Below are 21,670 nucleotides of genomic sequence, written 5' to 3' on the forward strand. Positions count from 1 at the left end.
AGTGCTAGACTTTTGTTAAGCATCTTGTGTGCATCCCTGCCATGTATTTTGTTATCATGTTTGGTTGCTGTAGCATGTTCATCTCATTGCATTTAGATGCCTACTTGCTGTAAATCGCAGACCGGTGTCATTTTTGAATCGCTTGCCATTTCCAAACCGTAACTCAGATTCTGGCGTTCTTTATATTGTTTTCAAGCGATTTCATCTCATCTTTCCAGTGGCACACTTGGATTTCCATGTTGAGGCCAGGTTCATGGATTTCCTGTCATATCTTGCATTTTGCATCCCGCATCGCATCCCGCATAGCATATCATCTTTGCATTGTGTTGTTTGAGTTTGCACGTGATTGATTGTATCCTTGTTGATTGTTTGTCTTTTTTGGGTAGAGCCGGGATACGAGTTCTCTAACGAGGAGCCCGTTGAGTTTGCTTTTGAGGATCCAGTCAACTCTGACAACTGTGCAGGCAAGATGATCATACCCTCGAAATCACTACTATCTTTGCTATGCTAGTTTGCTCGCTCTTTTGCTATGCCAATGCTACGATGCCTACCACTTGCTTTCAAGCCCCCCAAATTTCCATGTTAAACCTCTAACCCACCATGTCCTAGCAAACCGTTGATTGGCTGTGTTACCGCTTTGCTTAGCCCCTCTCATAGTGTTGCTAGTTGAAGGTGAAGATAGAAGGTCGTTCCTTGTTGGAACCTTTATTTACTTGTTGGGATATGATTATATTATCTTGCTATCTTAATGCATATATATACTTGGTAAAGGGTGGAAGGCTCGGCCTCTCGCCTAGTGTTTTGTTCCACTCTTGCCGCCCTAGTTTCCGTCATATCGGTGTTATGTTCCTGGATTTTGCGTTCCTTACGCGGTTGGGTTATAATGGGAACCCCTTGATAGTTCACCTTGATTAAAGCTTTTCCAGCAATGCCCAACCTTGGTTTTACCATTTGCCACCTAGCCTTTTCTTTCCCTTGGGTTCTACAGACTCAAGGGTCATCATTATTTTAACCCCCCAGGCTAGTGCTCCTCTGAGTGTTGGTCCACCTGTCAGCTACCGGTGGCCACCAGGGGCAACTCTGGGCTGGCCTACCCGTACCTAAGACAATCCGAGTGTGCTCTGAGAAAGAGATATGTGCAGCTCCTATCGGGATTTGTCGGCACATTCGGGCGGTGTTGCTGGTCTTGTTTTAACCTGTCGAAGTGTCTTGAATTACCGAGATACCGAGTCTGATCGGAACGTCTTGGAAGGAGGTCTATTCCTTCGTTGACCGTGAGAGCTTGTCATGGGCTAAGTTGGGACTCCCCTGCAGGGATTTGAACTTTCAAAAGCCGTGCCCGCGGTTATGGGCAGATGGGAATTTGTTAATGTCCGGTTGTAGATAACTTGAACCTTAACTTAATTAAAATGAATCAATCGAGTGTGTTACCATGATGGCCTCTTCTCGGCGGAGTCCGGGAAGTGGACACGGTGTTAGAATAATGTTTGCGCAGGTTGCTCTCTAGTTTCTCGCTCGCACTTTGCCTCCTCTTCTCGCTCTCTTTTGCGTATAAGTTAGCCACCATACTTGCTAGTCGCTTGCTGCAGCTCCACATATATTTACCTTGCCATACCTATAAGCTTAAATAGTCTTGATCGCGAGGGTGCGAGATTGCTGAGTCCCTGTGGCTCACAGATTACTATTACACCAGATGCAGGGCCTGATGATTCCGCTCCAGGAGACGCGTATGAGCTCAAGTGGGAGTTCGACGAAGACTCTCAACGTTACTATGTTTCCTTTCCCGATGATTAGTAGTGGTGCCCAGTTGGGGGTGATTGGGACCATGTCGCTTGTTGGGTTCTCTTTTATTTTGGCGCCGTAGTCGGGCCATGAGTGTTTGGATGATGTAATGTTATTTATGTACTTGATTGACGTGGCGAATGTAAGCCAACTAATGTTTGTGAATATTGCCTAACTTGCGACATATGCCTTCAATGCGATTATGCCTCTAAGTCGTGCCTCGACACGTGAGAGATATAGTCGCATCGAGGGTGTTACAGCTCCCTAGGACACATGGGAATTGTTGTCTAGTTAGTTTTCATCATGCTCATATGATTTGTGTTTGTTACTTTGATAATTTGATATGTGGGTGGACCGATGCTTGGGTGTTTCCCTTCCTTGGGAAATCCTCCCACTTATGATTAACCCCTCTCGCAAGCACCCGCAACTACGAAAGAAAAATTGAGATAAATCTAACCATAGCATGAAACATATGGATCCAAACTAGAGTTTAAGATTCTGTCACTCTAGCAACCCATCATCTAATTATTACTTCCCAATGCCTTTCCCTAGGCCCAAACAATGGTGAAGTGTCATGTAGTCGATGTTCACATAACACCACTAGAGGAGAGACAACATACATCTCGAACGAATATTAAATGATTACTTACAACAAGACTTCTCCCATGTCCTCAGGAACAAACATAACTACTCACAAAGCATGTTCATGTTCATAATCAGAGGAGTATTAATTATCATTAAGGATCTGAACATATGATCTTCCACTGAATAATCCAACTAGCATCAACTACAAGGAGTAATCAACACTACTAACAACCCACAGGTACCAATCTGAGGTTTTGAGATAGAGGTCGGATACAAGAGATGAACTAGGGTTTGAGAGGAGATGGTGCTGGTGAAGATGTTGATGGAGATTGGCCCCCTCTCGATGAGAGGATCGTTGGTGATGATGATGGATTCGATTTCCCCCTCCCAGAGGGAAGTTTCCTCGGCAGAACAGCTCCGCCGGAGCCCTAGATTGGTTCTGCCCAAGTTCCGCCTCGAGACGGTGGCGCTTCATCCCGAAAGCTTCCTTCTGATTTTTTTTCTAGGTCAAAACACACCATATAGTAGAAGATGGGCATCAGGAGCCTGCCAGGGAGCCCACAAGGCAGGGGTCGTACCTAGGGGTAGGGTGCACCCCCACCCTTGTGGATGGCAGGTGGCCCCCCTCTGGTGCTTTCTTCGCCCAATATTTTTTATATATTCTAAAATAATTCTCCGTGAAGTTTCAGGACTTTTGGAGTTGTGCAGAATAGGTCTCTAATATTTGCTCCTTTTCCAGCCCAGAATTCCAGCTGTCGGCATTCTCCCTCTTCATGTAAACCCTGTAAATTAAGAGAGAAAAGGCATAAGTATGGTGATATGATGTATAGTAGCATCCCATAATGCCATAAATATCTATATAAAAGAACGATGCAAAATGGATGTATCGGCAGCACGTGGGTCGGTGCATTCGCGGAGAGAACCATGGGGCGGCGATGTTGCATTCTGAAAAAAGGACGATGCAGCTGCAGCCCATTGCTCGACGAGTGAAGAGGCATGTAAACTTGATGTTGATCTTCACTGAATCCTTAGGAGACGTTCATCGGGTGGTGATCAAACCTGAAGGATTGCGTCAGCCGACAGGACGTGCACATGGGATGCAACATGCATGGGCAGCCAGGCAGCCAGCATGCACGCACGCACCATGCATGGAACAGCCAAGCAGCATGCAGCAATGGGCGGCAGCACCACACTTGCGCAGGGTGTGTTAGTGTGCGCACGAGAGGCGACTAGCCCGACAGGGCATCATAGACCAATGCGAGCAACCGTTGTACCAGCGTACACGATGCGCGTGCGTATGGCCCAAGGTGCCGTGTGGTATGTGATCCTGTTGGAGAGCTGAAGAAGATGCTTATGAAGTAGACATGCGTTGTAGATGACGAACGGCGGCGAGCAACGCAAGTTGATTTGAGATTAGAAAACCAAAAAATAACTGCCGATCAAGATGACTGATGATGTCTACTACGCAACTTTATTCTTGTAGCCACGTGTTGGGCCTCCAAGCGCAGAGTGTTTGTAGAACAGTAGCAATTTTCCGTCAAATGGATGACCTAAGGTTTATCAATCCCTGGGAGGTGTAGGATGAAGATGGTCTCTCTGGAAGAACCCTGCAACCAAATAATAAAAAGTCTCTTGTGTCCCCAACATACCAAATACAATGGTAATTTGTATAGGTGCACTAGTTCGGCGAAGAGATGGTGACAAAAGTGTAATATTTATGGTAGAAATATATTTTTATAATCTGAATAAATAAAAACAGCAAGGTAGCAAATAGTAAACGGGCACAAAAACGGTATTGCAATGCTTGAAAATGAGGCCTAGGGTCCGTACTTCCGCTAGTGCAATCTCTCAACGGTGCTAATATAATTGGATCATATAACCACCCCTCAAAGTGCGATGAAGAATCACTCCAGAGTTCCTATCTAGCGGAGAACATAAGAAGAAATCGTTTGTAGGGTATGAAACCACCTTGAAGATATTCTTTCCGATCGATCTATCCAAGAGTTTATACTAAAATAACATCAAATAATTTCAGATTCATAATACTCAATCCAACACAAAGAACCTCAAAAAGTGCCCCAGGATTTCTACAGGAGAAACAAAAGACAAGAACGTGCATCAACCCCTATGCATAGATTACCCTAATGTCACAACAGGAATCCACGAGTTGAATGCCAAAACACATATTAAGTGAATCAATATGATACCCCATTGTCACCATGAGTATTCATATGCAAGACATATATCAAGTGCTCTCAAATCCATCAAAGTATTCAATCTAATAACAACAAAATCTCAAAGATAAAAATGCAATTCATCACAACAAGATAGAGAGGGGAGAACACCATATGATCCGACTATATTAACAAACCCACTGATACGTCTCCAACTTATCTATTATTTTTTATTGTTCCATGCTATTCTATTATCTGTTTTGGATGTTTTATATGCATTAATATGCTATTTTATATGATTTTTGGGACTAACCTATTAACCTAGAGCCCAGTGCCAGTTTCTGTTTTTTCCTTGTTTTAGAGTTTCACAGAAAAGGAATACCAATCGGAGTCCAAGCGGAATAAAAGTTTCGCGATGGTCTTTCTTAGACCAGAAGACACCTGGAAGACTTGGATTGCAAGTCAGAAGAGCCACGAGGCGGACACAAGGGTGGAGAGCGCGCCCAGGGGTGGGGCGTGCCCCCCAACCTTGTGGGCCCCTCGGTGGCCTCCTGACCTAGATCTTCCTCCTATATATACTCTTATACCCTGAAAACTTCCAGGGGTGCCACGAAACCACTTTTCCACCGCCGCAACCTTCTGTACCCATGAGATCCCATCTTGGGGCCTTTTCCGGCATCCTACCGGAGGGGGATTCGATCACGGAAGACTTCTACATCAACACCATTGCCTCTCTGATGAAGCATGACTAGTTTACCACACACCTACGGGTCAACAGCTAGTAGCTAGATGGCTTTTTCTCTCTTTGATTCTCAATACCATGTTCTCCTTGATGTTCTTGGAGATCTATTCGATGTAATACTCTTTTGCCGTGTGTTTGCCGAGATCCAATGGATTGTGGATTTATGATCAGCTTATCTATGAATATTATTTGAATCTCCTCTGAATTCTTTTGTGTATGATTTGATATCTTTGCAAGTCTCTTCGAACTATAGATTTGGTTTAGCCAACAAGATTGGTTTTTCTTGCAATGGGAGAAGTGCTTATCTTTGGGTTCAATCTTGCGGTGTCCTTTCCTAGTGACAATAGGGGAAGCAAGGCACGTATTGTATTGTTTCCATCGAGGATAACAAAATGGGGTTTTCATCATATTGCTTGAGTTAATACCGCTACATCATGTCATCTTACTTAATGCTTTAATATGTTCTTATGAACTTAATACTCTAGATGCAGGCAGGAGTCGGTCGATGTGTGGAGTAATAATAGTAGATGCAGAATCGTTTTGGTCTACTTGACACGAACGTGATGCCTATATTCATGATCATTGCCTTAGATATCGTCATAACTTTGCACTTTTCTATCAATTGCTCGGCAGTAATTTGTTCACCCACCGTAATAATTCCTTTCTTGAGAGAAGCCTCTAGTCAAACCTATGGTCCCCAGGTCTATTTTCCATCATATAAGTTTCTGATCTACAATTTTAGTTTCCTATTTACTTTCTTTTGCAATCTTTTACTTTCTGTTCCATAAACCAAAAATACCAAAAATATTACTTTACTGTTTATCCATCTCTATTAGATCTCACTTTGCGAATAACCGTGAAGGGATTGACAACCCCTTTGTCGCGTTGGTTGCAAGTTGGTGTTTGTTTGTGCAGGTATTCGGTGGCTTGTCGCATTGTCTCCTACTGGATTGATACCTTGGTTCTCAAAACCGAGGGAAATACTTACACTACTTTGCTGCATCACCCTTTCCTCTTCAAGGGAAAAACCAACGCAATCTCAAGAGGTAGCAAGAAGAATTTCTGGCGCTTTTGCCGGGGAGATCTACACCAAGCCAAGACATACCAAGTATTCATCATAAACTCTCATCGCTCGCATTACATTATTCACCATTCGCCTCTCGTTTCCTCCCCCCCACTTCTAAAACGATTTTTGAAAAGATTCGCCTTTTTCTTCACCCCTCTTTCGTTTGCTCGTTTTTTGCCACCATGTCTGAATCTGGGGATGTTGTCGCCGAAAATCTTGAGGAGAATCTTGAAACTTGCTCTTTAGATCCCGGAACTGAAAAGCCTCCTAATTACGAAACTAGAATCTTTTGTATAGGATATGGTAATATTATAGGCAAAAGTATTATACAAGAATTCTTTGATTATACAGGACCGTTGCCTATTAATAAAAGAACTATTCTTCTTGAGACAAATTGTTATGTTGATGCTATTGTGATGCTTGTTGAGAAATTAGAAAGAAAATTTGTGCATCCTCATTCTGCTTTGCAAATGGTGTTTTATGAACTACCTAAAATCAATCATCCTATAGCTAAAAAGATTGCCACTATTATTCTTATGCATGAATTTGATTTTATTATCCAAGAAGCTAGGGATAGTTTTGCTCTCTATAAAAAGGATGTTGAACACCCTCCAATTTTATATATCCTTCATGATAAAGAAACTATGTGTAGTTTGGAATCTAGGGATTATCAATCTTATAGTGAAAATCTTAGGAAAAGAGTTCCCCATTCTGAGATCTCTCAATCTTTGTATCTTGAAACCTTTGAGGAGTTTGATTGGATACCTAGGGGTATTTATGTAGGGTTTAATAGAGATTGGTTGAATAAAATGATGAAGGAACCCGTTAAAAACGAGCTACGTATTTTGTATGATGACATATACGGTGATGATCCCGATTATGGGTTTGTGAATGTTAAGATCACCAATCAAAGTCCCTTTCATGGTTTAAGTTCATCTACTAGGGAGAGAAATAAAAGAAAGAATAGAATTGCTAAGATGAGTCTTGGAAGACTTGATGAGAAAAGAATTACATACCGAAGATGAGAATACTTAGATCTATTTGTGTTTTTATGCCTAGCTAGGGGCGTTAAACAATAGCGCTTGTTGGGAGGCAACCCAATTTTATTTTTTGTTCTTGCTTTTAAGGTCTTGTTTTGCAATAAATATTTCATCTAGCCTTTGATTAGATGTGGTTTTGTGTTTTCTTTAGTGTTTGTGCCAAGTAAGACCTTTGGGATAGCTTACGCTGATAGTTGATTTGATCCTGCTGAAAAACAGAAACTTCTGCGCCAGCAGATTAGTTTTCATTTTCAACAGAAGCGAGATAAAATACTGATTATTATTGCAGAGAATTAGTAAAAATGTCTGGGACTTCCTAATTTCTCAAGATTTTTGTAGTTACAGAAGTATTCAAAATATCCAGATTGATACAGATTGTTGTGTTTTTGACAGATTCTGTTTTTCGCGTGTTGTTTGCTTATTTTGATGCATCTATGGCTAGTATCGGGGGCTATGAACCATAGAAAAGTTGGAATATAGTAGATATTACACCAATATAAATAAAGAATGAGTTCACAACAATACCAAAAGTGGTGATTTATTTTCTTATACTAACGGATCTTACGAGAGTTTCTGTTGGAGTTTTGTGTTGTGAAGTTTTCAAGTTTTGGGTAAGGATATGATGGACTATGGAATAAGGAGTGGCAAGAACCTAAGCTTGGGTATGCCCAAGGAACCCCAAGGTAATATTCAAGTATGTCAAAAAGCCTAAGCTTGGGGATGCCCCGGGAAGGCATCACCTCTTTTGTCTTCGTCTATCGGTAACTTTACTTGAGGCTATATTTTTATTCACCACATGATATTTGTTTTGCTTGGAGTGTCTTGTATAATTTGATTATTTGCTTATTAGTTTGCCACAATCATCCTTCCTATACACACCTTTTGGGAGAGACACGCATGAATTGTGATTTATTAGAATACTCTATGTGCTTCACTTATATCTTTTGAGCTAGGCAATTTTGCTCTGGTGCTTCACTTATATCTTTTTAGAGCACGACGGTGGTTTTATTTTATAGAAATTGATGAACTCTCGTACTTCACTTATATTATTTTGAGAGTCTTTAGAACAGCAGGGTAATTTTGCTTTGGTTATAAAATTAGTCCTAATATGATAAGCATCCAAGAGGGATATAATAAAAACTTTCATATCAAGTGCATTGAATACCATGAGAAGTTTGATTCCTTATATTGTTTTGAGATATGAAGATGGTGATATTAGAGTCATGCTAGTAAGTAGTTGTGAATTTTAGAAATACTTGTGTTAAAGTTTGTGAGACTCGTAGCATGCACGCATGGTGAACCGTTATGTGATGAAGTCGGAGCATGATTTATTTATTGATTGTCTTCCTTATGAGTGGCGGTCGGGGATGAGTGTTGGTCTTCTCCTACCAATCTATCCCCCTAGGAGCATGCACGTAGTACTTTGTTTTGATGACTAATAGATTTTTGCAAAAGTATATGAGTTCTTTATGACTAATGTTGAGTCCATGGATTATACGCACTCTCACCTTTCCGCCATTGCTAGCCTCTCTAGTACCGCGCAACTTTTGCAGGTACCATAAACCCACCACATACCTTCCTCAAAACAGCCACCATACCTACCTATTATGGCATTTCCATAGCCATTCCGAGATATATTTCCATGCAACTTTCCACCGTTCCATTTATTATGACACGCTCCATCATTGTCATATTGCTTTGCGTGATCATGTAGTTGAGATCGTATTTGCGGCAAAGACACTGTCCACCATTTTTTTATACATGTTGCTCTTGATTCATTGCACATCCCGGTACACCACCAGAGGCATTCACAAAGAGTCATATTTTGTTCTAAGTATTGAGTTCTAATCTTTGAGTTGTAAGTAAACAAAAGTGTGATGATCTTCATTATTACAGCATTTTACCATGTGAGGAAAGGATGATGGAGACTATGGTTCCCCCAAAGTCAGGATGAGACTCCAGAAGAAAAAAAGAGGCCAAAAAATGAGAGAATGCCTAAATAAAAAATTAGAGAAAAGAGAGAAGGGACAATGTTACTATCCTTTTACCACACCTGTGCTTCAAAGTAGCACCATGATCTTCATGATAGAGAGTCTCCTGTGATATCACTTTCATATACTAGTGGGAATTTTCATTATAGAACTTGGCTTGTATATTCCAATGATGGGCTTCCTCAAAATTCCCTAGGTCTTAATGAGCAAGCGAGTTGGATGCACACCCACTTAGTTCTCTTTTTGAGATTTCATAAACTTATAGCTCTAGTGCATTCGTTGCATGGCAATCCCTACTCACTCACATTGATATCTATTGATGGGCATCTCCATAGGCTGTTGATATGCCTAGTTGATGTGAGACTATCTCCTTCTTTTTGTCTTCTCCACAACCACCGTCTATTCCACCTATAGTGTTATATCCATGGCTGACGCTCATGTATTGCGTGAAAGTTGAAAATTTTTGAGAACATCAAAAGTATGAAACAGTTGCTTGGCTTGTCATCGGGGTTGTGCATGATTTAAATATTTCGTGTGATGAAGATGGAGCATAGCCAGACTATATGATTTTGTAGGGATAAGCTTTCTTTGGCCATGTCATTTCGAGAAGACATAATTATTTTGTTAGTATGCTCGAAGTATTATTATTTTTATGTCAATATTAAACTTTTGCTTTGAATCTTACGGATCTGAACATTCATGCCACAATAAAGATAATTACATGAATAAATATGTTAGGTGGCATTCCACATCAAAAATTCTGTTTTTATCATTTACCTACTCGAGGACGAGCAGGAATTAAGCTTGGGGGTGCTTGATACGTCTCCAACGTATCTATAATTTTTTATTGTTCCATGCTATTATATTATCTGTTTTGGATGTTTTATATGCATTACTATGCTATTTTATATGATTTTTGGGACTAACCTATTAACCTAGAGCCCAGTTCCAGTTTATGTTTATTCCTTGTTTTAGAGTTTCGCAGAAAAGGAATACCAAACGGAGTCCAAAAGGAATAAAAGTTTTGTGATGATCTTTCTTGGACTAGAAGACGCCCGGAAGACTTGGAGTGTAATTCAGAAGAGCCACGAGGCGGCCACAAGGGTGGAGGATGCGCTTGGGGGTGGGGAGCGCCCCCCAACCTTGTGGGCCCCTCGGTGGCCTCCTGACCTAGATCTTCCTCCTATATATACTCTTATACCCTGAAAACTTCCAAGGGAGCCATGAAACCACTTTTCCACTGCCGCAACCTTCTGTATCTGTGAGATCCCATCTTGGGGCCTTTTTCGGCATCCTGCTAGAGGGGGATTCGTTCACGGAGGGCTTCTACATCAACACCATTGCCTCTCCGATGAAGCCTGGGTAGTTTACCACAGACCTACGGGGCCATAGCTAGTTGCTAGATGGCTTTTTCTCTCTCTTTGATTCTCAATACCATTTTCTCCTCGATGTTCTCGGTGATCTATTTGATGTAATACTCTTTTGCGGTGTGTTTGCCGAGATCCGATGAATTGTGGATTTATGATCAGCTTATCTATGAATATTCTTTGAATCTCCTCTGAATTTTTTTATGCATGATTTGATATCTTTGCAAGTGTCTTCGAACTATCGATTTGGTTTGGCCAACTAGATTGGTTTTTCTTGCAATGGGAGAAGTGCTTAGCTTTGGGTTCAATCTTGCGGTGTCCTTTCCCAGTGACAATAGGGGCAGCAAGGCACGTATTGTATTGTTTCCATCGAGGATAACAAGGTGGGGTTTTCATCATATTGCTTGAGTTAATCCCGCTACATCATGTCATCATACTTAATGCGTTACTCTGTTCTTATGAACTTAATAATCTAGATGCAGGCAGGAGTCGGTCGATGTGTGGAGTAATAGTAGTAGATGCAGAATCGTTTCAGTCTACTTACACGGACGTGATGCCTATATTCATGATCATTGCCTTAGATATCGTCATAACTTTGCGCTTTTCTATCAATTTCTCGGCAGTAATTTGTTCACCCACCATAATAATTCCTTTCTTGAGAGAAGCCTCTAGTCAAACCTATGGCCCCCGGGTCTATTTTCCAACATATAAGTTTCCGATCTACAATTCTAGTTTCCTATTTACTTTCTTTTGCAATCTTTTACTTTCCATTCCATAAACCAAAAATACCAAAAATATTACTTTATCATTTATCCATCTCTATCAGATCTCACTTTGTGAATAACCATGAAGGATTAACAACCCCTTTGTCGCGTTGGTTGCAAGTTGGTGTTTGTGTGTGCAGGTAATCGGTGGCTTGTCACGTTGTCTCCTACTGGATTGATACCTTGGTTCTCCAAACTAAGGGAAATACTTATGCTACTTTACTGCATCACCCTTTCCTCTTCAAGGGAAAAACCAACGCAAGCTCAAGAGGTAACACCCGCTATACATAAAGATCGTGACATCTCAAGAACATGAGAGAGAGAGAGATATTAAACACATAGCTACTGGTACAAACCCTCAGCCCCAAGGGTGAACTACTCCCTCCTCATCGTGGTGGCCACCGAGATGATGAAGATGGCCACCGGTGATGATTTCCCCCTCCGGCAGAGTGCCAGAACGGGGTCTATATTGGTTTTCGGTGGCTATAGAGCCTTGCGGCGGTGGAACTTCTGATCTAGGGTTATTTCTGATGGTTTCTCTATTTATAGGATTTTTTGCGTTGGTTTCACATGAAGGTGGGCCTCGAGATGAGCACAGCCCACCGGGGCAAGCCAGGCCCACCGGGGCAAGCCAGGCCCACCAGGCGCGCCCTCGTGGGTTGTGCCCTCCTCGTGGCTTTTCTAGCCCTCCCACGAAGCTTCGGGGGTCTCTTTTGTTCAAAAAAATTGTCAAAAAGATTCAGCTCATTTGGAGAACTTCCATTTCTACACAAAAAACAACACCATGGTAGTTCTGCTAAAAACAGCGTCAGTCCGGGTTAGTTCCATGCAAATCATAACAAAACCATATAAAATTTTTGTAAACATGGCATAAATACTTCATAAATTATAGATGTTGGGGAACATAGCAAGAAATTTCAAAAAAATTCCTACGATCACGCAAGATCTATCTAGGAGATGCATAGCAAAGAGAGGGGGAGAGTGTGTCCATGTACCCTCGTAGACCGAAAGCGGAAGCGTTAGGTTAACGCGGTTGATGTAGTCAAACGTCTTCACGATCCAACCGATCAACTACTGAACGTACGACACCTCCGAGTTCAGCACATGTTCATCTCGATGACGTCCTCGAACTTTTGATTCAGCAAAGTGTCGAGGGAGAGTTTCGTCAGCACAACGGCGTGGTGACGGTGATGGTGATGTGATCCACGCAAGGCTTCACCTAAGCACTGCGACAATATGACTGGAGGAGTAAACTGTGGAGGGGGCACTGCACACGGCTAAGAAACAACTGTTGTGCTTTGGGGTGCCCCCTTGCCTACGTATATAAAGGAGTAGAGGGAGGAGGCTGGCCAGGGGGCGCGCCATAGGGGAGGGAACCGACTAGGACTCCCAATCCTAGTCAGGCCCCCCTTTCCTTTCTTTCAGAGGGGGAAAGGGAAGGAGAAGGAGAGGGAGAGGGAGAGAATCAAAGGGGGCCGCACCCCCTCCCCCTTGTCCAATTCGAACTCCCTTGGGGGTGCCACCCTTGCGGGCTCCCCTCTCTCTCCACTAAGGCCCATGTAGGCCCATTACTTCCTGAGGGGTTCCGGTAACCTCCTGCTACTCCGAAAAATACCCGAACCATCCAAAACCATTCTGGTGTCCGAATACCATCCACTACTGCAGATTGCTGCTAACACGACACTACGATCAGAGACCCTTCGACGAAACTGTGTGCGATGCCATAATCGCAAACGGTGGTGTAAAATAACCGTCAAAAAAGGTGCAAACCATTTGCGATGGAGGATGCATCAAACACAGTTCAGATTTTAGTTGCGTGTGCGATGCAGGGCATACAGTTCAGCTCAATTAACTGTTTGCGATGAGGAGGAACAAAAGAAACGGGCAGCCAGATGAAGGTGTGTGCGATATACAGCATACGGTTCACTCGGATGAACTATTTGTGATTAGGCAACACAAAAGAAACGGGCAGCCAGATGAAGGTGTGTGTGATATACAGCATGCGGTTCACTCGGATGAACTGTTTGCATTGAGACAAGAGAACAGAAACGGTTCAATATAACAAGATGTGTGTGATACGCGACAAACAAGTCTATAATCAGAAATGTGTGCGAAGACCAATAATAACACAGACGATTGCTTCTAATTCATTTGTTTGGGATTGATGAATTCATCACCGACGAGTTCCCTAGGGTGGTCCGTGTTCATCTGATCATCATCTACTTCTTGTGCTAGCTCGATGTTCCTTCTATGCTAAGTTTCCATTAATTGATGGCGTTTTATGAACACGCCACCGTTTCCCGCCATTTCCTCACTTGTTTCCCGCCACCCAGCGATATTGCACATAGGCGGCGCGTGACGCACGGAGGCGACAAGCGTAGCCTGTAGCACATCCACCTTTTCCAAGCATGCCAACCCACCAAAGCGCCGCCTCTGCCATCAACCTCGTCAACGAGGAAAACGAGCAGGCGCCATAGCCCGGCGAGGCCGGGGCGCTCCCCGGCAATGCGATGGATGACACCGTGATGTGCGCCATCGCAAGGGTTGAGAAGACCTTTGGTGCATGGCACTTGAGCGCCGCGGATCAAGAAAGGCATGTCAGCGCCGACAGCCTGCAGCTCGCCGCACAACATGATCGATGGCGTGCCGTGATACGTCTCCAACGTATCTATAATTTTTGATTGTTCCATCCTATTATATTATCTGTTTTGGATGTTAATGGGCTTTATTTTACACTTTTATATTATTTTGGGGACTAACCTATTAACCGGAGGCCCAGCCCAAATTGCTGTTTTTTGCCTATTTCAGTGTTTCGTAGAAAAGGAATATCAAACGGAGTCCAAACGGAATGAAACCTTCGGGAACATGATTTTTGGAACAAACGTGATCCAGAGGACTTGGAGTAGACGTCAAGCAATCAACGAGGCGGCCACGAGGCAGGGGGCGTGCCTACCCCCCTGGGTGCACCCTCCCCCCTCGTGGGCCCCTCGTTGCTCCACCGACGTATTTCATTCTCCCATCTTGGGGCCTTTTCCGGAGCTCCGCCAAAGGGGGAAGCGATCACAGAGGGCTTTTACATCAATACCGTAGCCTCTCCGATGATGTGTGAGTAGTTTACCACAGACCTTCGGGTCCATAGTTATTAGCTAGATGGCTTCTTCTCTCTCTTTGGATCTCAATACAATGTTCTCCTCTATCTTCTTGGAGATCTATTTGATGTAACTCTTTTTGTGGTGTGTTTGTCGAGATCCGATGAATTGTGGGTTTATGATCAAGTTTATCTATGAACAATATTTGATTCTTCTCTGAAATATTTTATGTATGATTGGTTATCTTTGCAAGTCTCTTTGAATTATCAGTTTGGTTTGGCCTACTAGATTGATCTTTCTTGCAATGGGAGAAGTGCTTAGCTTTGGGTTCAATCTTGCGGTGCTCGATCCCAGTGACAGAAAGGGAAATGACACGTATTGTATTGTTGCCATCGAGGATAAAAAGATGGGGTTTATATCATATTGCATGAGTTTATCCCTCTACATCATGTCATCTTGCTTAAGGCGTTACTCTGTTCTTATGAACTTAATACTCTAGATGCATGCTGGATAGCGGGCGATGTGTGCAGTAATAGTAGTAGATGCAGGCAGGAGTCGGTCTACTTGTCACGGACGTGATGCCTATATACATGATCATACCTAGATATTCTCATAATTATTCGATTTTCTATCAATTGCTCGACAGTAATTTGTTCACCTAACGTAATACTTATGCTATCTTGAGAGAAGCCACTAATGAAACATATGGCCCCCGGGTCTATTCTCCATCATACAAGTTTCCAATCTATTTTATTTTGCAATCTTTACTTTCAATCTATATCATAAAAATACCAAAAATATTTATCTTATTATCATTATCTCTATCAGATCTCACTCTTGCAAGTGGCCGTGAAGGGATTGACAACCCCTTTATCGCGTTGGTTGTGAGGTTCTTATTTGTTTGTGTAGGTACGAGGTGACTCGCACGTGGTCTCCTACTGGATTGATACCTTGGTTCTCAAAAACTGAGGGAAATACTTACGCTGCTTTACTGCACCACCCTTTCCTCTTCAAGGGAAAACCAACGCAGTGCTCAAGAGGTAGCATGCCGCAGAGCAAGCAATGCGTGTCCGCGTCGATAGGCTGCGGCTCGCCGCATGGCGAGATCATTGGAGCGCCGCAGAGCGAGAGGCGCGGCGTGCCACACAGTAAGAGCGGATCCATTGGCGCTTCTGTTGTCGACGCGGCATCACAGTTGGGTACACATCCCGTCAGTACCCCCATTCCTCGCCAGGAGTGGGCAGAAGCCCTCAGCACCGTACTTGCACCCGAGGCCGGCTGCGTTGTACTTGCACCGGATGCCCGCCGCGCCGTTCGCATGGGTGCCGACGTTCTCCTTGTCTGCGGCCTGCTGGGTGCCAACGCGCTGGTCTGTATGCTCGACCGCCTCCTTGGCCCAGGTGTCCACCTGGGCGCAGTAGAGGAACATGGCTATCGCATCCTTGAGCTAGTGATCTCCGATGAAATAGCCAACTTGGAGCTCGAGATCACGCTCCAGATGTACCACGAGCGTGTCGATCGCTTGGACGAACACGTGCACGAGTTCAGGCAGAGCCAAGAGCTACCGTAGGCAAGGGGTATTGGTCATGGTCTCATGGACGTATTCTATTTTGAAAAGTCATTTCGACGTGGATAGCTATGTATTCACAGCAATCATAGTATTTCTCTGTTTATTGCTCTGTTTCAATGTGTGTACTCTATTTTTCATTCATATATGTTCTGTTTCAATGTGTGTATATACGCTTTCCATTTTGTATATGTGGATGATAATAGCTAGATTCAAATTAGTATACAAAACAGATAGAAAATGGAATTCATAATATATAGTTCATCACAGAATATATATATATATATATATATATATATATATATATATATATATATATATCACATATACGTGATCATACTTAACTACTAGGTACAATGCATAAAATTGAGAACGAACAATACTAAAACTAATAACCCCTCCTGGGGCCAGTATTCCGGCAGTCCCTCGCTAGCAGCTCCCTCGTGCGTGGCGTCTTCCCAGTGCGGAGGCAGTACTCCGCCTCCTCTGCCTCCCAGCGCTTGACATACCAATCTGCCTCTTTCTGGCGGACGCGCGCGGCCGATCTTGCCATTTTGTTGGGCGCCCACCGGAGCTCGTCGCCGGTAGCACGCTGGAGCTTATCATCCCACCTCCATGCAGCGATGAGGCGCCCAGCGCCTATGACCTTCCTCATGAAGTACATGTCTTCGTACACCTCCTCGGCACGATGACGCGCTCGCCCCCAAAGCTCCACCGCCTCCTTTTTCCAGGAGGCATCACGGGCTTCACTGGCCACCTGGTACCTGGCTTCCTTCGCCGCCATCTCCTTCTTGAACGCCACTTGCCTGGCTTTCTCAGCCGGCGACAACGACTTCCACAGACAAAGATTGTACTAGCCCCAAAACCAATGCAAAGTTGGGGGGTCCGGCGCAACCTCATCAGGCGGCGTGTAGGGGTCCTCGTCGCTGCTAATCGACTGAGTGTCCTCGGGGGGCGGCGACTCCTCGTCGGCGCGTCGGCAGACCGGCGACGCCATGGCAAAGATTTGAGACAAAAACAATAAAGAGACCATGATAAAAAATTCCTCTAGAAAAATAACGGGACAAATGTGGTGTGAACTAAGAGAGAGAGAGAGAGAGAGAGAGAGAGAGAGAGGGAGAGCAAGGGGAGGATGTAGATGAGAATGTAGGCGGGACGACATGAGCAAGGTAGTATTTACTGGCGGCCGGAATCTAGATCGACGGGGACAGTACACACGCCGGTCGCCGGAATTTACAAGTACTGTAGTTTGAATTACACACGATTCTCGCAGCAAAATCCGTGTGTGAACATAATAGCCAAAATCCGTGTGTGAACATAATAGCTGACGGTTTCCAATGCAGAACCGTGTCTGATTAATGATCCCCGCCACTCACCTACCAAACCTCGAGCGCGGGATAGAGTGCCAATCGTGTGGGGGCCGGTTGTCTTGCTAGATCTTTACATTTTCTTTTTTGAACACCAGCTATTTACGTCGTCTGATGATTTTTTAACTCGCACACAAGTACACAAAAATATGATTTTTTGAACCGCTATGGTTAGGCGTTGCATGTAGATGTAGTTCAAATTTGAATTACGGTCATTAAATTGTTAGAAAATCACTTAAATGTCTTTAAAAGGTCAAATGACCGTTGAAATTTTCCAAATTTTCACATGACAGTTGTATTAGTGCATGTTAAACATAGAAAAAAAATTGAGGGCCGTAAGAGGAAGCTATCTCTCGTTCGTCATCAAACATGCATTGTTCCCTCTTGGAATCACGAACCTTCTAGTGAGTTTCTCCGGTTTGTGAGGGGTGTGTCCAAACTTTCGTCAAACATGCCAATTTTTTTACCACATCATCTTGGTGGCATGACATTAAATCAAGCAAGGTTTCACATTTTTCTGATCCTTTTTAATTTTTTTGGAATTAAAATGCCATGGCACTCCATGCATGTGCCCATGCCTTAAGACCAATATGTTTGAAAATTCTTTCTAATTTACTGCACATGGAATTAACTCGCACACAAGTACACAAAAATATGATTTTTCAAACCGTTTTGGTTAGGTGTTGCATGTGGATGTAGTTCAAATTTGAATTACGATCATTAAATGGCTAGAAAATCACTTAAATGTCTTTAAAAGGTCAAATGACCCCTGAAAATTTTCAAATTTTCAAATGACAATTGTATTAGTGCAAGTTAAATGTAGAAAAAAATTAAAGGCCGTAAGAGGAAGCTATCTCCCGTTCGTCATCAAACATGCGTTGTTCCCTCTTGGAATCACGAACCTTCTGGTAAGTTGCTCCGGTTTGTTAGGGGTGTGTGTCCAAACTTTTATCAAACAGGCCAATTTTTTACCACATCATCTTGGTGGCATGACATTAAATCAAGCAAGGTTTCATGTTTTTCTGATCATTTTTTAATTTTTTGGAATTAAAATGCCATGACACTACATGCATGTGCCCATGCCTTGAGACCAATATGTTTGAAGATTCCTTCTAATTTACTGCACATGGAATTAACTCGCACACAAGTACATAAAAATATGATTTTTGAAACCATTTTGGTTAGACGTTGCATGTAGATGTAGTTCAAATTTGAATTACAGTCATTAAATGGTTAGAAAATCACCTAAATTTCTTTAAAAGGTCAAATGACCCCTGAAATTTTCCAAATTTTCACATGACAGTTGTATTAGTGCACATTAAACGTCGAAAAATATTTGAAGGCTATAAGAGGAAGCTATGTCACATTCATCTTCAAACATGCATTGTTCCCTCTTGGAATCACGAACCTTCTAGTGAGTTGCTCCGGTTTGTGAGGGGTGTGTGTCCAAACTTTTGTCAAATAGGCCAATTTTTTTACCACATCATCTTGGTGGCATGACATTAAATCAAGCAAGGTTTCATGTTTTTCTAATCATTTTTTAATGTTTTGGAATTAAAATGCCATGGCACTCCATGCATGTGCACATGCCTTGAGACCAATATGTTTGAAAATTCCTTCTAATTTACTGCACATGGAATTAACTCGCACACAAGTACACAAAAATATGATTTTTTTTAACCGTTTTGGTTAGGCGTTGCACGTAGATGTAGTTCAAATTTGAATTATGGTCATTAGATGGTTAGAAAATCACTTAAATGTCTTTAAAAGGTCAAATGACCCCTGAAATTTTCCAAATTTTCACATGACATTTGTATTAGTGCATGTTAAACATAGAAAAAAAATTCAAGGTCGTAAGAGGAAGCTATCTCCCGTTCGTCATCAAACATGCATTGTTCCCTCTCGGAATCACGAACCTTCTAGTGAGTTGCTCCGGTTTGTGAGGGTGTGTGTCCAAACTTTCGTCAAATAGGACAATTTTTTACCACATCATCTTGGTGGCATGACATTAAATCAAGCAAGGTTTCATGTTTTTCTGATTATTTTTTAATTTTTGGAATTAAAATGACATGGCACTCCATGCATGTGCCCATGCCTTGAGACCAATATGTTTGAAAATTCCTTCTAATTTACTGCACATGGAATTAACTCGCACACAAGTACACAAAAATATGATTTTTCAAACCGTTCTGGTTAGGCCTTGCATGTAGATGTAGTTCAAATTTGAATTATGGTCATTAAATGGTTATAAAATCACTTCATTGTCTTTAAAAGGTCAAATGACCCCTGAAATTTTCCAAATTTTCACATGACAGTTGTATTAGTGCACGTTAAAGTAGAAAAAAAATGAAGGCCGTAAGAAGAAGGTATCTCCCGTTCGTCATCAAACATGCATTGTTCCCTCTCGGAGCCATGAACCTTCTAGTGAGTTGCTCCGGTTTGTGAGGGTTATCTGTCCAAACTTTCATCAAACATGCCAATTTCTTTACCACATCATCTTGGTGGCATGATATTACATCAACCAAGGTTTCATGTTTTTTTGATCATTTTTTTTATTTTTTGGAATTAAAATGGCATGTCACTCCATGCATACGTATGCATGTGTCCATGTCGTGATACCAATATGTTTGAAACTTCCTTCTAATTTAATGCACATGGAATTAACTCGCACACAAGTACAGAGATATGATTTTTCAAACCGTTTTGGTTAGGCGTTGCATGTAGATGTAGTTCAAATTTGAATTACGGTCATTAAATGGTTAGAAAATCACGTAAATGTCTTTAAAAGGTCAAATGGCCCCTGGTATTTTCCAAAATTTCACATTACACTTGTAGTAGTGCACGTTAGACGTAGAAAAAAATTGAAGGCCGTAAGAGGAAGCTATCTCCCGTTCATCATCAAACATGCATTGTTTCCTCTCGGAACCACGAGCCTTCTAGTGAGTTTCTCCGATTTGTGAGGGGTGTGTGTCCAAAATTTCGTCAAACATGCCAATTTCTTTACCAGATCGTCTTGGTGGCATGGCATTACATCAACCAAGGTTTCATGTGTTTCTGATTTTTTTTGGAACTAAAATGCCATGTCACTCCTTGCATACATATGCATGTGTCCATGTCGTGAGACAAATATGTTTGAAAATTCCTTCTAGTTTACGGCACATGGAATTAACTCGCACACAAGTACGCAAATATGATTTTTCAAACCATTTTGGTTAGGCGTTGCATGTAGATGTAGTTCAAATTTGAATTACGGTCATTAAATGGTTAGAAAATCATTTAAATGTCTTTAAAAGGTCAAATGACCCTTAGAATTTTCAAAAAATTCACAGTACAGTTGTAGTAGTGCACGTTAGACGTAAAAAAAATTGAAGGTCGTAAGAGGAAGCTATCTCCCGTTCGTCATCAAACATGCATTGTTCCCTCTCGGAACCACGAGCCTTCTAGTGAGTTGCTCCGGTTTGTGAGGGGTGTGTGTCCAAACTTTTGTCTAACATGCCAATTATTTTACCACATCATCTTGGTGGCGTGACATTACATCAACCAAGGTTTCATGTGTTTCTGATTTTTTTATTTTTTGGAATTAAAATGCCATGTCACTCCATGCTTAATTGTGTCATAGCCGTTAGACCAATATGTTTAAAATTCCTTCCAATTTACTACACATGGAATTAAATCACACACAAGTACATGAAATATGAGTTTTCAAACCGTTATGATTAGCTGTTGCATGTACATGTAGTTCAAATTTCAATTACGGTCATTAAATGGCTAGAAAATCACTTAAATGACTTAAAAGGTCAAATGACCCCTGAAATTTTCCAAAATTTGACATGACAGTTGTATTAGTACTACAAATTTTCTCGTTCATTTAAAACACCATCCATTGCCACTTTACTCCAAATTCGTCTTTCACAGCTAATAAAAAATATCTACAACATCACACACAGTTGTTTTCTAGGAACCGTTTGTGATGAAAATATCTAGGTCTATTTAAGTCTCCCTCCTTAAGCTTCGCCGGCTCGTCTGCTCCAGTGCCGGCAACCCCCGAATCCATGAATCCTGATCCCTATTCCTAGACCCCCTTCTTGCAAAGATGACGTCGTGGAAATGCTTCATGGAGGACCGTACGATGGCCG

Source organism: Triticum dicoccoides, chromosome 7A (assembly GCF_002162155.2).
Source record: "Triticum dicoccoides isolate Atlit2015 ecotype Zavitan chromosome 7A, WEW_v2.0, whole genome shotgun sequence".
Taxonomy (NCBI): Eukaryota; Viridiplantae; Streptophyta; class Magnoliopsida; order Poales; family Poaceae; genus Triticum; species Triticum dicoccoides.